This window comes from Cyanistes caeruleus, chromosome 1 (genome assembly GCF_971803275.1).
Source record: "Cyanistes caeruleus chromosome 1, bCyaCae1.hap1.1, whole genome shotgun sequence".
Classification (NCBI taxonomy): Eukaryota; Metazoa; Chordata; class Aves; order Passeriformes; family Paridae; genus Cyanistes; species Cyanistes caeruleus.
In genome coordinates, this window is record NC_141701.1 from 145,189,216 (window position 1) to 145,201,905 (window position 12,690).

The following is a 12,690-nucleotide window of genomic DNA, read 5'->3' on the forward strand; positions in this document are numbered from 1 at the left end:
CACTCTGCTCAGATTAATGCCTGTAATGGTGCTGAAGTTAGTAGTTGTTGCTTTTGGTTGCCCTTGGAGGGAGCAGGGGAAAATAGTACCTCCAGAGGCTGCTGAGATCCCAGTTTGTCTGGACTGGCCTTGGGAGTTGCCCATTTCTGTCCTCTGACTATAGCAAAAGCTTCTGCTTTCTTTATTTAGGGGGAAGGAAGGATAGATTCAAGCTGTGAGGTCAGAGGGCAGCTAGATGTTTCTACCCTGTTATCATACAGAATGGTTTGTTGGTGCAGCACCCACCCAGGTTTCAGTGTTTGTCCAGGTTTGTTTGGGAATTGCCTCACCAAGTCAAGTGCTCGTGACATTTGTAAAGATGAGGTTGGTGCCTTCACATCTGTTGCAGAGGCTGGAAACTGTGATTGCAGAAAGATCTCAGGGCAGACAGGCATTAACCTCTAGGGTGTTACTGGTTAATAATGTCCCACATCCGGCAAGAGAGAGAAAACATCAGGAATAAAATCCAGCAACCCTGTCAGAGAAAACAGAAGAAACCAATACAAAACATTTCAAGATGAATGGTTTTGTGTCCTGTCTAAGAAGCCAGAAAGTCTATGCATCCCATCTGAGAAGCTATTGGTCTTCTCATCAGCCAGCCTGGGCATCTATTCAAATGTATACACATCTGATTTTCTCACATGCACTGGAGGAATCTCAGCTGGAAAAATCAGCCAGACAACTCCCCCTGTGTCTGAATCAGCAGCACAAGGATTTGTGGTTATCAAAGAAAACTTGCCCTTAATTTTTAACATTTAAGAATCTGCTGGCTTTGCTATTCTGTGGTTAGCTGATTGTCTGTGTTTGCATGCAGAAATCTTTGTTCTTGTGCTGTGTCTCGGGAATGCCATGAGCAGTTGTTTTTGTTTGTTCGTACTCGGGTGGAGCTAACTGTCTAATTGGGTAAATATTTGCAATGCTATACTTGCATGCACACAAGACAAAGAGGGCTGGACTCCTGTTGACATAAAGGGCCTTTTACACCAGGCCAGCAATGTAAAGGCTTAAATAAAATTGGTAATTATGAGGCCACTTCTTATGGTCAGACCATATAAAGTGGATTTAATTTAACTGTCATGGCCATATTTACTTCTCATTACAGATGGACTATTTTCCAATATGATTACAACAATGAAGAGGTTTCTCACTCTGCCTTACTCACTGATTGCAAGTTCAAAACTTCTGGACTTCCACTGGGTCTTAGCTCTGTTAAAAAAATGGTATTTATTTACCAGAGTGCCTTTGGATATAAGAGGTGAGTTTTCCACAGATTGCCCAAGTAAACATTAATAGATCCAGATACTTAAAGGTGTTTTGAAAATTGCAGGCTTGTGGTGCTCATGGAAGGTGTGTTTGTGTATGTAAAATAAATACCTTGCATGCACCTTATGGGGTGACTATTGCATATGTTATCATTAGCTCCAAAGTACACCATAAATATCCATACACGTATGAACAGATTCTAAAGATTTATCATTGAAGAGGCTGTTAATAGGTAATTGAGCCTTTCTTTGAGCAAAGGTCACTAAAAATGAGGTGTTGTGTAGACCTAGTTCAGCTTCTGTTTATCTGTAGCTGTCACAGCTTGGACCTTACTGGTAATGGGTTTACCCTGGCTAGTCTTGAAAGACTTGCACAGCTTCATAGAGCCATTGCCTCACACACACCTGAACACAACAGTTGTCTGTCTGTAGGACTAAGAAAAAGCTTTAGTATATGAGGGTTTTATTTTATTAACAGTTATTTGTCTTGTTTGAAATTCTCACTGTATTTTTTCAAGGTTCAACTATTTACTCTTGTCTTCAGAAAACAAAGAAGGATAATTTAGAGTTTCACCTCCATAAGGTCAATCTCTGATGCTCTTGCACCACCTGGTACCTTGCTTAGTCATTAGTTCCACTGGGTTCACTGATACCAGCTGTGGTGCAAAAGCCTTTGATTACCACAGGGCAGCCATCCACTCCTCCCTGTCCTGTACTGCAAGTCACACATTTTTGTCTGCTTTTATGACATGATTATTGAAGCTCAGGTTGCCTCTGAGCAAGCATTCATTGACCAGGTAGTCAGGCCTATCTCTGCTCCTGCAGAGTTCATCCCACTGCCAGCCCCTGCCTCGTGCTCATGGATCTCCTGGTGCCATCATGCTGGGAAGAGGGAGGTCGTGACAAGGCAGCAGAGGTTGCCTCGCAGGTTTTGGCTGCATCCATTCTCTTGTCTAATCCACTTCTCATCCATCCCTGTGAACAGTGTGGTGAGTGAGGAAAAGCAGCTGTAGGGGTGTGGAGCCTGCTGAGGTCAGTTGTGCCTCTGCCTGTTTTGCCCTCCCTGCGTGGAAAGCAGCTCACCACCCAGCCATTCCACCAGGGATGTGCTCAGTGGTTTCCTATGAGCTCACTCACCCTGTTTTTTTGTTAACTGATGGCAAAATTACTATAATTTTTCATGGTTTTGGCATCTTTTCAAGTGCTGTTGTGGATTCTTGTAAGCTTATGTTGAGTATTTCCCTCAGTCACGCATAACTGGAAATCATAAAAATAGCACAAATGATTCTGTGTTTTTACATGCTGTCTTCATTCTGAAAACATCTTGAACTTTATTTCATAGTGACCTTTATTCAGCTGAATTTTTTTTTAAAAAATTGTTCAGTGGTTTGAAATGTATGGGACAAGTAGGAAAGTGAATACTTGTCAAGATAGCAAGGCTGAATAAATCTCCTTTCATTAAGAAAACAGGCTAAAATCTTCCTCAGCTTGATACTGGTGAGCAAACTAAATATATACAAAGAGTCTTCCTTGTGATGTTGTGATTACCAGTCCTATTTTTCTGCAGTGTTTTTCCTGTTCCTTGTTGTAAACAAACTGTAATCATAATACCATGACACCCTGTCCTGATCTTCTGTCAGCTGCCTGTGGAAATTACTTCCTCCTTCGAGTCTTGCCTTTTCTCTGTGTCCTGGATTTAGTGAAACTGGTGATCTCTGTGTGACTGTCCCAGGACATTTCTCACTCTCCATCAGACCTTTTTTCACACCAATAGCATGTTTTCTGAATACTTCCATCTGGTTTTGCTTGAAGTTTGGACAAAGCTTTCCAATCTGGATTATATATGTATTTCCTTGACTGTACTGTAAATGCTTATCTGAGCTGGACAGGAAGAACTTGTTCTGTTGTTTGGTCCTGGGATATTACTGAAGACTCATTTAAGTAGCAGAGAAGCTTTCATGAGGCTGGGGAAGGAATGTGTCATTTTGTGTTTCTGCTCACCTGCCTGGATCTGCCAAAGCCAAGTGCTGTCCATTCACAAGAGAAATTCTGTCATGAATGTCTGGTGTTAGGACTGGCAGTGAGTCAGAAATGCCCAACTGCCCAATGACTTTCCCCACAAGAAGAAGGTAAATTTGCACTTGAAATCTTCAATCACGTGTTAAGTCCCCAACTTTATTTGCTCAGAGGGGCCATTAACATTTAGCTTTGTATTAGGAAATACCCTTTACCAATAAATTTCGATGGGAAAAGCAAAGACTTGGGTTTGTTCCAAAAGATTCATTCATGAAAAATTCTGCTGAATGAAAAAGGAAATCTACAATTTTTTAAAATAATTCCTCTATCTGGTATAAATGTTTTAGTCTAGGCTAACTGTGCATTTTACAGATAGTTCAACTCAATTTTAATTCAACTGATGTAACACTATAATAAATAATGTAAGAATTAGTGGCATGTCTTTCATGTTCCTGCCTGCATAACGTATGTGGATTCTCTGCAGAAATAAAGCCTGCTGTTATTTCATGTTGAAGGTGAAGTGTGTCCATCAATGTCTTTCCCAGGGGAATAGAGAGAACAAGGCTTGGGAGAAGGTGGTTTGGCACACACACTCCTCGTGAGGAGCAAACCTGCAGCTTGTCTCTAACTCTTCCCAAGCAGTGGAGCGTGTCATTGCTTTTGCAATAAACCATTCCTCAGGAACAGATATGGACTGGCTGAAAAATAATTAAAAACTTAATTTCCTGTAATACTGTCCATCAAACAACTTTACTCAATCTTTTTGAAAGGCTGCTCTGCAGCATGGAAAAAAGACTGGCAGTAGTGCAAGAGCAGGGAATATATATGACCAGTGGAAGAAGCATGGTTGGCCTTTTGCCCTAGAGAAATGGCTGGATGAGTGGATCTTCTGCTTTAACCAAGCATTAATAAAATAATTTGGATTTGGGCTTGAGCTGATGATGTTTGCCAAAGCGGCTACAAAGGCTTTTTTTACTGCCCAGACTGATACTCACCTGCATGGATGTGCTTAGGGTCTGTTGTGTGCAAACCCACAGCTGCAGACTTGATCAGTCCTCTCTTTTGGGAAAACCTGATTTTTTACTGAGGTATAAAATTTGTTGAATAGTTCTTTTACAAAGATTTGGCCCCAGTAGCCAAAACCCTGTGTGATTTGTCTCCTGCAGTTTTACAGTTTGTGGTGTAGTACCTCAAGAAAGGCAAACAAAGCTTTAACCTTCTCTGGACAGCTCTTAGGGACAGATCCACTGACTCAACTGCTCAAGAGAACAACCCCCAAAACTGGGTATTTTATTCCAAACTAACACACATAAAACTTCTCTTCTTCCTAGGTCCAAAGTTCCAAGGAGTAGATTTTCAACATATAACTACAGACCAAGAGCAAATACAACAAACCCTAATATCAGTATCAGTGTCACTAGTGACCTAGTCTGCTGGTAAGTACAATGTTTTTTTCCCCCAAACTGCCTGAGCCATAGTTTTTCCAAACTTACTTCCTATTTCCTTTCCTCATTTACTCCATCTGATAATGCCACCAGACATTATTACATCTCATGAGAAGACTGAGAGGGGGAGGATTCAGAGCTGGTGTAAATTCACTTTTCTCTGCTTACCCATTAATCTGTGTCAAGTTATACTGGATATGCTATTCTGAGAGACAGCTCAGCCTTCTTTATCTGTCATAGTAGCACTGCTTTGCTTTTCAAATCAGCAAACAAGAAGCCATGTCCTAAACAGGCCACTTCATTATCTTTTGTGTTGGTTATTTTTGTGTTTGCTTATTTTTTTCCCTAACAAAAATATAAATAATTCTTTATCACTGATAATAATTAAAAGATGTGCTTTTCCTTGTAGATCATAAACTGAATGGAGAGCCTGCAGTCATTTGTCTGTTGCTTCAATGGGGAAATCAATTCTCAGTTTTCTACGCATGGCTTGTCTGGCTGAGGATTAACCAGGCTGGGGATGCACTGACCTCAGTTCATTCACCACCTGCAAGGCTGACTTTGGACCAGCAGTCTGTATTGATCCCAGCAGTGCTGCGTGCACATCTGTCAGTTCCACAGCTGCCTCCAGCTCATCAGCACATTATCTGTGTCACTCAGAGCTGTGTGGAGGCCTCTCCACAGCCCCTGCCAGGTGGGGTCAGCTGCCCTGGCCAGCTCCTGCAGCAGCAGATACAACACCTCTTTCCGCACTAACTCGGCATAAACTGACTTTGTTTATGCTCTGGGATTGATGCTGGCATCCCCTCAGCTGTCAGAAGCTGAGGAAACAATCTTCTTTGCTCTTTAGACCACCAGCAAAGGAGAGATTTCCAACTTTAAATGAACTAGTTTGTTACAAGTTAAATTTAATTAATATGGAAGTGGGGGAGATTGATGAACTGTGTTGTAGGCGTGGTAGCTCTTCCCAAAACCTGGTCATGGGTACAGCAAGATCTTGTTCCATGTGCTTCCCAGCAAAGTGGTTTTCCTTTTCACCTTCAGCAGCAGGAATGGACTGCTTGAACTTGTATTTACTTTAAATAATTAGAATGCCGTGAGTTTAGGTCTTAATGCAGGTCATCAGTTAAATTTTAAATGTTTAGGTGCTTAAATAATAGACTCTGTGTTAAAGTGATATAAACAAAAAGGATCTAATCTGTTTTGTTTAATTGGAAAAAAAATTGCAGATTTGTATTTGCCTTGTTATCTCTATCTTTTATTATTCCAAAGAGGCTCGGAATAGAGATGTTATCTCAGCTTTAGCTGTGCTCTTGCAATGTTGCAATTCGTCAAACCAGTAATTTATGTTTCAGTTGAAAGGAGGTGAGAAATAATTAACTCATGTATTGCATCCTTGTCTTTGCAGGCCTTTCATTTTCAGTGAGTACTTGCACTAGCAGTTTTTATTTTTTAAATTTCAGACTCTTCAAAACTCCTGGGCTTCCTCAGGAAGGCCAGGACTCTCAGCAGTCCACGTGAGTGCTTGATGCCTTGCAGAATTAAGTCTCAGGAGCCCAGTCCTGAACTGAAGTCATTGGTCATGTTCACATTGCCTTCAGTCTAGCAATTGGAATCCTGGGGTAGCAGGATTATTTGTCCTATTGAATTACTGGCCCTGGTTCTCAGGATATTTCCTCACTCTGCTACTGACATCCACAAGTTGTTTACTTGCCCGTGTGTGCTTCTGGCAGCCTGTATTCCTGGATGACCTATTTTTGCAGGAATCAAATGCCCGTGGCAGCAGTGTTTTATTGGCCCTTGCTGGGCTGACACCACTGCAGTGAGAGTGCTCATGGTCAGTGACACTGCAAGTCCTGGCTGAGCAAACTGATTCCTGCCAGCATTGCAGCAGCTTTTATGTCAATCCCTTACTAGCAGGAGAGGATGGCCTCATAAAGCCGTGTTTTCCACTGACAGAACCAGCTCCAAGGCTAACTAGTGAGCACGGTGTGGTGACAGGAATGAGGAGTTTCTGTGCAGAGCACACTCGTGAAGGAACCCTCCTCTTGTCCTACTGACCTGGTACTGAATCACGTATAACTCATGGTTTCCTCTGTAGTTTCATCTTCCTCAGCTAAAAATTTTAAGGGTGTGACAGATCAGCAGAGGTCAGGTGAGACTGGATGGATGGAAGGGGAGGAGTTGCTCTCATTTAGATTTTTTTTTTTCCGTAACAAAGTTGGTCACACCTCTAATAGCCAGACTCAGCTGTGTTTTCAGGTAATCTTAATAACAGGCTGCTAGGGTGCTTAGTTTGTTCAATCCATTCAGTAATTAGAGCTGGTGCTGAAGTCGTAAAACTGAGTATGGAGTGAGATCTTAATGAACACAGTAATTTGCCTGTAAGTACAGCCCTGTAGAGCTTCCTCATAAATGGCTTCTCCTTGGATGGAGCAGTGCAGTCACCAAACAGGGCAAGTCCATGTGGCAGCTGAGGACAAAAGCTGAGCGTTTAAGTGACCATCAGTAGGATCAGTCCAGCAGTGCAGGCCAAGGAAATGAAAGCTAGCAACGCTCCAGGTGGATTAGTTATTTTTCAAAGTCTCAAAGTGCTGAGAACTTTGTGTTTTTATTCAGTGTTCAGGCTGATACTTCCAGCAATATACACATGCTGAGGCAATGTTTTTAATGACTCAGGGGAAGAAGCTGTCTACTGAATCACCAGTATCCAAACCTGAAGAACCCAACAGCTTTCTGTAAATCTGAATATAATTAAGCATCGTCTTGTTCTTTTCATTAGGCATGAAATAACCAGAGATTATGAGACTCCATTTACATAACAGTAAAAAAAAATAAAAAATTACTTGTTTTAGTTTTCTACCTCAGAATCTGGAACCTACAATCTATTGCAGTGTGTTGTTTATGAGGACTGAGAAAAGGATAAAACAGCTAGAAGAAACATACATCCTAAATATGAAAACAACATTTCCGCTCATGAAATTCCTAAACCAGATGTTGTTAGAAGCTGGGAAAATATTCTAGAGGGCAAACCATGCAATCTTGTGTGGTTCTTAACCCACTGCAGTAGCAGGAACTTCGATTTGATTTGATTTGATCTAGGGTGGCTGTCGTCAGCACTCACCATGTGCTCTGAACACCACAAGCAGTTGCATCAGATTAGAACAGACAGTGGCTGTCCCAGACTGTCCCAAAAATATGTAAGTGAAAAAAACAGCACCAGATAAACATTGCATGAGGACATGATTAATGCCAGAAGAACAAAAGGTGGAAGTTCAAGGAAAGGCAAAAATTATTAGTAACAGAAAAGATGTATTTCTCAAGATCTAGAATGTAGTAAGAAAGATCTCCAGGGATAAATACCATTTAGTTTCAAAACCAGACTAACTAGAAGGCTAGAAAAAGCTGTAAAAGAAATGTTTTCACATTTTCATCTGTTGACCTGCTAACCTTTTCTTTAAAACATTTGTTACAAGAAGTGTTCTGCAAATAATATTTTTTTACTTTTTTTTTTTTTTTTGTTAGAGCAGAAGTTATTCTGATGCCGACTTCTCTGTTTTCCAAACAGAGATGTGCCACAACATCAGCAGAGTCATAAGGATTACCCAATACTTGCCTGCTGAAATGTTTGCAGCAACTGCTTGCAAAGAGGAAACATTTTTTTTGGCTATGTAGGGGACTTTCATCACATCTTCCAGACTGAGGTGTAGAACAGCTGTAGAGATCCAGAAAGAAAGACCCTGAGGCCTTCAGTTTAAGATCCAGTTCTGTGTTTATGCCTGTGTTAATCTGGAATAGATCCTGTTACACTGATCTGAACTCAAACAAGATTACATGAAATTTAAGTATTGGTCATACTGGAGAGTTGTGCTGCATTTTCTGCTACACCAAGTGACTATTACTGTCTTAATTTTGGGACAAACAGGACACTTTCCATGAATGAAGGATAAAAATAGGAAGTAGATGCAGAACTTTTCACCTCCAGTTTCTACAGCTCACTTAGGAAGGTGCTCCCCTGACCAGCCAGTGGTAAGTGCTGTCCACATTGAAGGGGCAGATTTTGCCACCACAGCAGCATCAAGCTGACTTCCCTCTCATTGTTTTGTGATTCCCTCCAGAAGAAGACAAAAGGAGCAATCCAGGGAAGCTTTCCCTCTATCAGGTGTGTGTGCTATGTACACCAGACAGACATACCCAAGGTAAACACGCTGCTAGAGTGCTGCAGACACTGCAGGTGCTGAGTCCAGTTGTAAATGCACACACACAAAATCAGGAAGATCACAGCTGAACTCTGCTGAAATGCTAATGCAAAACAGGCCTCATGTTAATTGTTTTGTTGGAGTGATTACATAGCCTGGAAGAGCAGAGAAAGGCCACAAGCTTTATAGCTATGGCAAATAACTATATAGTTTATAGTTACAGTTATAGTTATGGCAAACTGCAAAACAAGCTGGAAACAAACAGTGGAAAGGGAAGACTTTGCTGCCATGGGTATCTTCAACTGCAAGCAAAGCTCACTCGATGGCTCTGGTGCTATCATCATTCTGATTTGTCTTTGAATAATGCATGTGGAACCTCAGGAACCCTGGCACACTGTTTTATACCTATTTCATAACTGCCTGGAGTTTCTTTTTAAGTAATCTGGCTGTGAGAGTTACAAAGCTGTCCTGCTTCTCTTAATATTTCAGAGGAGAAAAAAATGTGGTGTTTTCCCATTCTCTACTGCAAAAGTGGTAGAGATTTACATCTTGCAGCCAAGTGGGTATTGTCACTGGGTGTGATAATTAATAGTTTCCATTGATAAACTACAACAGCTTCTCTCCTAAATGGCCTGAGTGCCTTTCCTACTCTTTTCCTCTCCCCTGAGGCACAGCAGCCTTCTCTGGCAGGTTTGGGTCTGGGACTTTGCTGTCTTTTGGCTGCTGCAGCACAAGACATTGTTATGGGTCTGTTCATGATCCTTCTCTCCTCCTGAGGCTCAGGGGTTTCTTCTCTGGTGCCATTCTCTCCTCTTTTATTCTCCCACCCATCCTGGAATTAGGGACTCCCTTAGCCTCCCATCCCCATCCCACTCATCTGGTGCAGCCACTGGCCCTACAGACATTTTGTTCTGAACTAGCACTTTTGTGGGAAGACAAGATACTCTGCCTGCCTGGGAAAGGAATTGAGGCAGAGTGTGGCTGCTTTCCAGCCTCTCCATGGCCACAGTGGTTTGTTTCCAGCCTCCCTCCTCTCCGTGGCCACAGTGGTGGAGCCATGTGGCAGAGGCCACCAGGAGTGGGCAGACAGGGCAGTCCAGTGCAGGGAGGTGATGCAAGGTGCTGCAGGAAGGTCACAAGGCTGATGTTGCTGGTCTGGTGGCCCTGTGGCAATATAAAGTTCATACATAATTCATAAATGTCATACATTGGCACTGTTTGTGCAATTTGCTCTTATGGCTGGGATGGTGTAGGAAGTCTGCATGTAGCCTCTTGTTACACAGAAAACCTGTTGGTATTTCCTATCATCACTGGTGAAGGCATAAAAAATAGGGAAAATACAGTTTAAGTATAGAGAAAGAAAGCAGTGAGTGACTGAACCATTTCCCACCACCCCCAAATATTTTAGGGGTATCTGAGTCCTGGTCAGGACTGTGAGCACACAAGACTCTGCCCCAAGGTGCTGGAGCTCTTGGGGCTTTTGCCTTGAACTGCTGGTACAGGTGGCAATGTGTGGGTGGGAGAAGGGATGCCAGTGTTTATTTTTTTTTCCCAGCACTGAAAACCAGATGGTTGGGCTGATTGCTTCACCTTTTCAGCCTGCAGGGACTCATTGCTGCACCAACACAGCCCCACATTTCACTCAGGTGGCTGCACCCCTACAGTCACTCAGCTCTGCATAGATTATTCTGCTAACTAACAAATTCCAACCTTTTAGCTGCTCCTTGGCACATCATTTTTCATTTCAGTCTGCAAGTAAGGATGACTGAAAAAATTATATTCTCTTTGCTATTTCTTTATGCTGTTGCTGGAATTAATTGTTGACCAAGTTTCTCGTGGGGAATGTAATGAAAATACAGTATGATAGTAATATATTTCTGGCATGATTCATGGTTACCAGTGGAAATATTTAATGATCTTTTTGTATACATATAGTAATTGCTTCTTCTGTAAGGCAATAATAAGTTGCAACACAATTACACTCTTGTTCTTCTGCATATAAGAAATGGGCACATGAGTGGAACAGAATCAGAAAAGCAGAAAGTCCCTGGTATCTTTTCAATATTCATCTACTCACCTGAGATTCTGCAGTCTTTTGAATTACACTAGACTTTTATAATCAGACTGATTGTGCAGCCTTAAGATAAACAATTCATAAGATAGCTAAAGTTAATTTTCATTACAAAACTAGGCATTAAAGAGTTATTCCTAAGACATCCCCTAAAGGTAAAAACTCTGAGGAATGCAATATGTTGCAGATAAATCCTCCTAATATTAAGCAATAAATTCTCAGTTACACAGAGATGAACAACACTTACTTTTCGCTAATAAACTTCTGCTGGATCCTGGCTGCTGCTGCAAAAGCTGGTTTCTTTGAACAAAGGAGTCCCTGTCTTGTGAGAGCTCATTACCCATATGATAATACTGTTCATTTCCCCCACACAATTCATTGGAGGACCAATTGCAAACTTCTAATTAGGTCTCAGACTGTCCCTGAGCAGTAAGTGTGATTTACCCATTTTACAGTTGTGGAAATTGGGCAGGGGGCTCCAGCCAGTGGCCCAGAGCCACCTCTCCCATCCCTTGCACAGCTGGGAATAGATTTCAGATGCTGTTACTCCCAGCTCTCTGTTCCAAGCTCTAAGCCACAACCTCTTGCAGAAGCTAATTAAAAACTGAAAAAATGATTTGACAAACATTCAGAAATTACTGGTACCACGTATTTCTTCTGGTATTGGAATAAAGTTTCTAGCACAGCTGTAATTGCTGTGTGTGTAGCTTAAGATTTTTTAAATCAGTCAGAAGACTCCAGCTGCATTCCTGATACATCCCAAAGTTCACCACAGTTCTTTTCCCTGCTTTTCACTGGTACCATTTATCATGGGAATTTAAAAGTGAAAACCCTGAAATAAGTGACACAGCATCTTTCAGTTGCATGGATGCAGGCAAAAGCTTCTGGTGTCTGCATGTGCAGGGTGAGAGCTGGTGTGGTTTCAATTACTTCTTTTTGATTTGTTAGCTCTAAGATTGTTTTATTGCAATCTGCTTTTAAGCATATAGAAAACCCTTAGAGGAACCCTAGGTTGTTTGTTAAAATCCATTGCAACTCAGCTGTCAAAACAACATGAGTGCTCTTGTGTTTGTACTGATGTTAAAACACAGAATCACAGAATGGTTTGGGGTTGGAAGGGACCTTAAAGATCATTGAGTTCCACCCCCCTGCCATGGGCAGGGACACCTTCCCCTAGACCAGGTTGTTCTGAGCCCCATCCAGCCTGGCCTTGAACACTTCCAGGGATGGGGCATGCACTACTTTAGCTTCATAAACCTTCATAAACTTTCATAAACCTTCATAAACCTTCATCTCACACATTTGGTTGAGGGGTGGAAAGGGGGTGGAAAGAGTTAAGCCACAGGCCAAGCTCTCTTGCTAACTTTAGAAAAAGCAAGTTATGCAAAAGGTGAGGAGAAGTGAAAATCTCTGAGGAAGTGGATCTTTTAAAAGGAAGATATGACATATTCAGCAAAATCCCACTAAGCCTCTTTCTCCTGGCACCACATATGGGTGAAAGCAATCCTGTGTCTGGCGGTGTGGCACAGGGCTTGCAGGGAGAGGCAGGTGCTGCTCACCCACAGGGAGGTGTGATCTCTGCTCAACCTGGGTGAAATACATATTAAAAAGAGGATTTCACATGGGGAGGAGAGGGCTTGGCATACCAGTTGGAGCAT

General features: G+C 42.0%; 1 long non-coding RNA gene across 1 annotated transcript; it reads left to right on the forward strand.

Annotated features, from left to right (window-relative positions):
- The first annotated feature begins 402 nt into the window (after positions 1–402).
- On the forward strand, positions 403–7,628 carry LOC111925476 (uncharacterized). The gene is made up of 3 exons (XR_002862263.2): positions 403–1,294; positions 4,649–4,753; positions 5,172–7,628. It is a non-coding gene; the product is annotated as an uncharacterized LOC111925476 (long non-coding RNA).
- Positions 7,629–12,690: the final 5,062 nt, after the last annotated feature.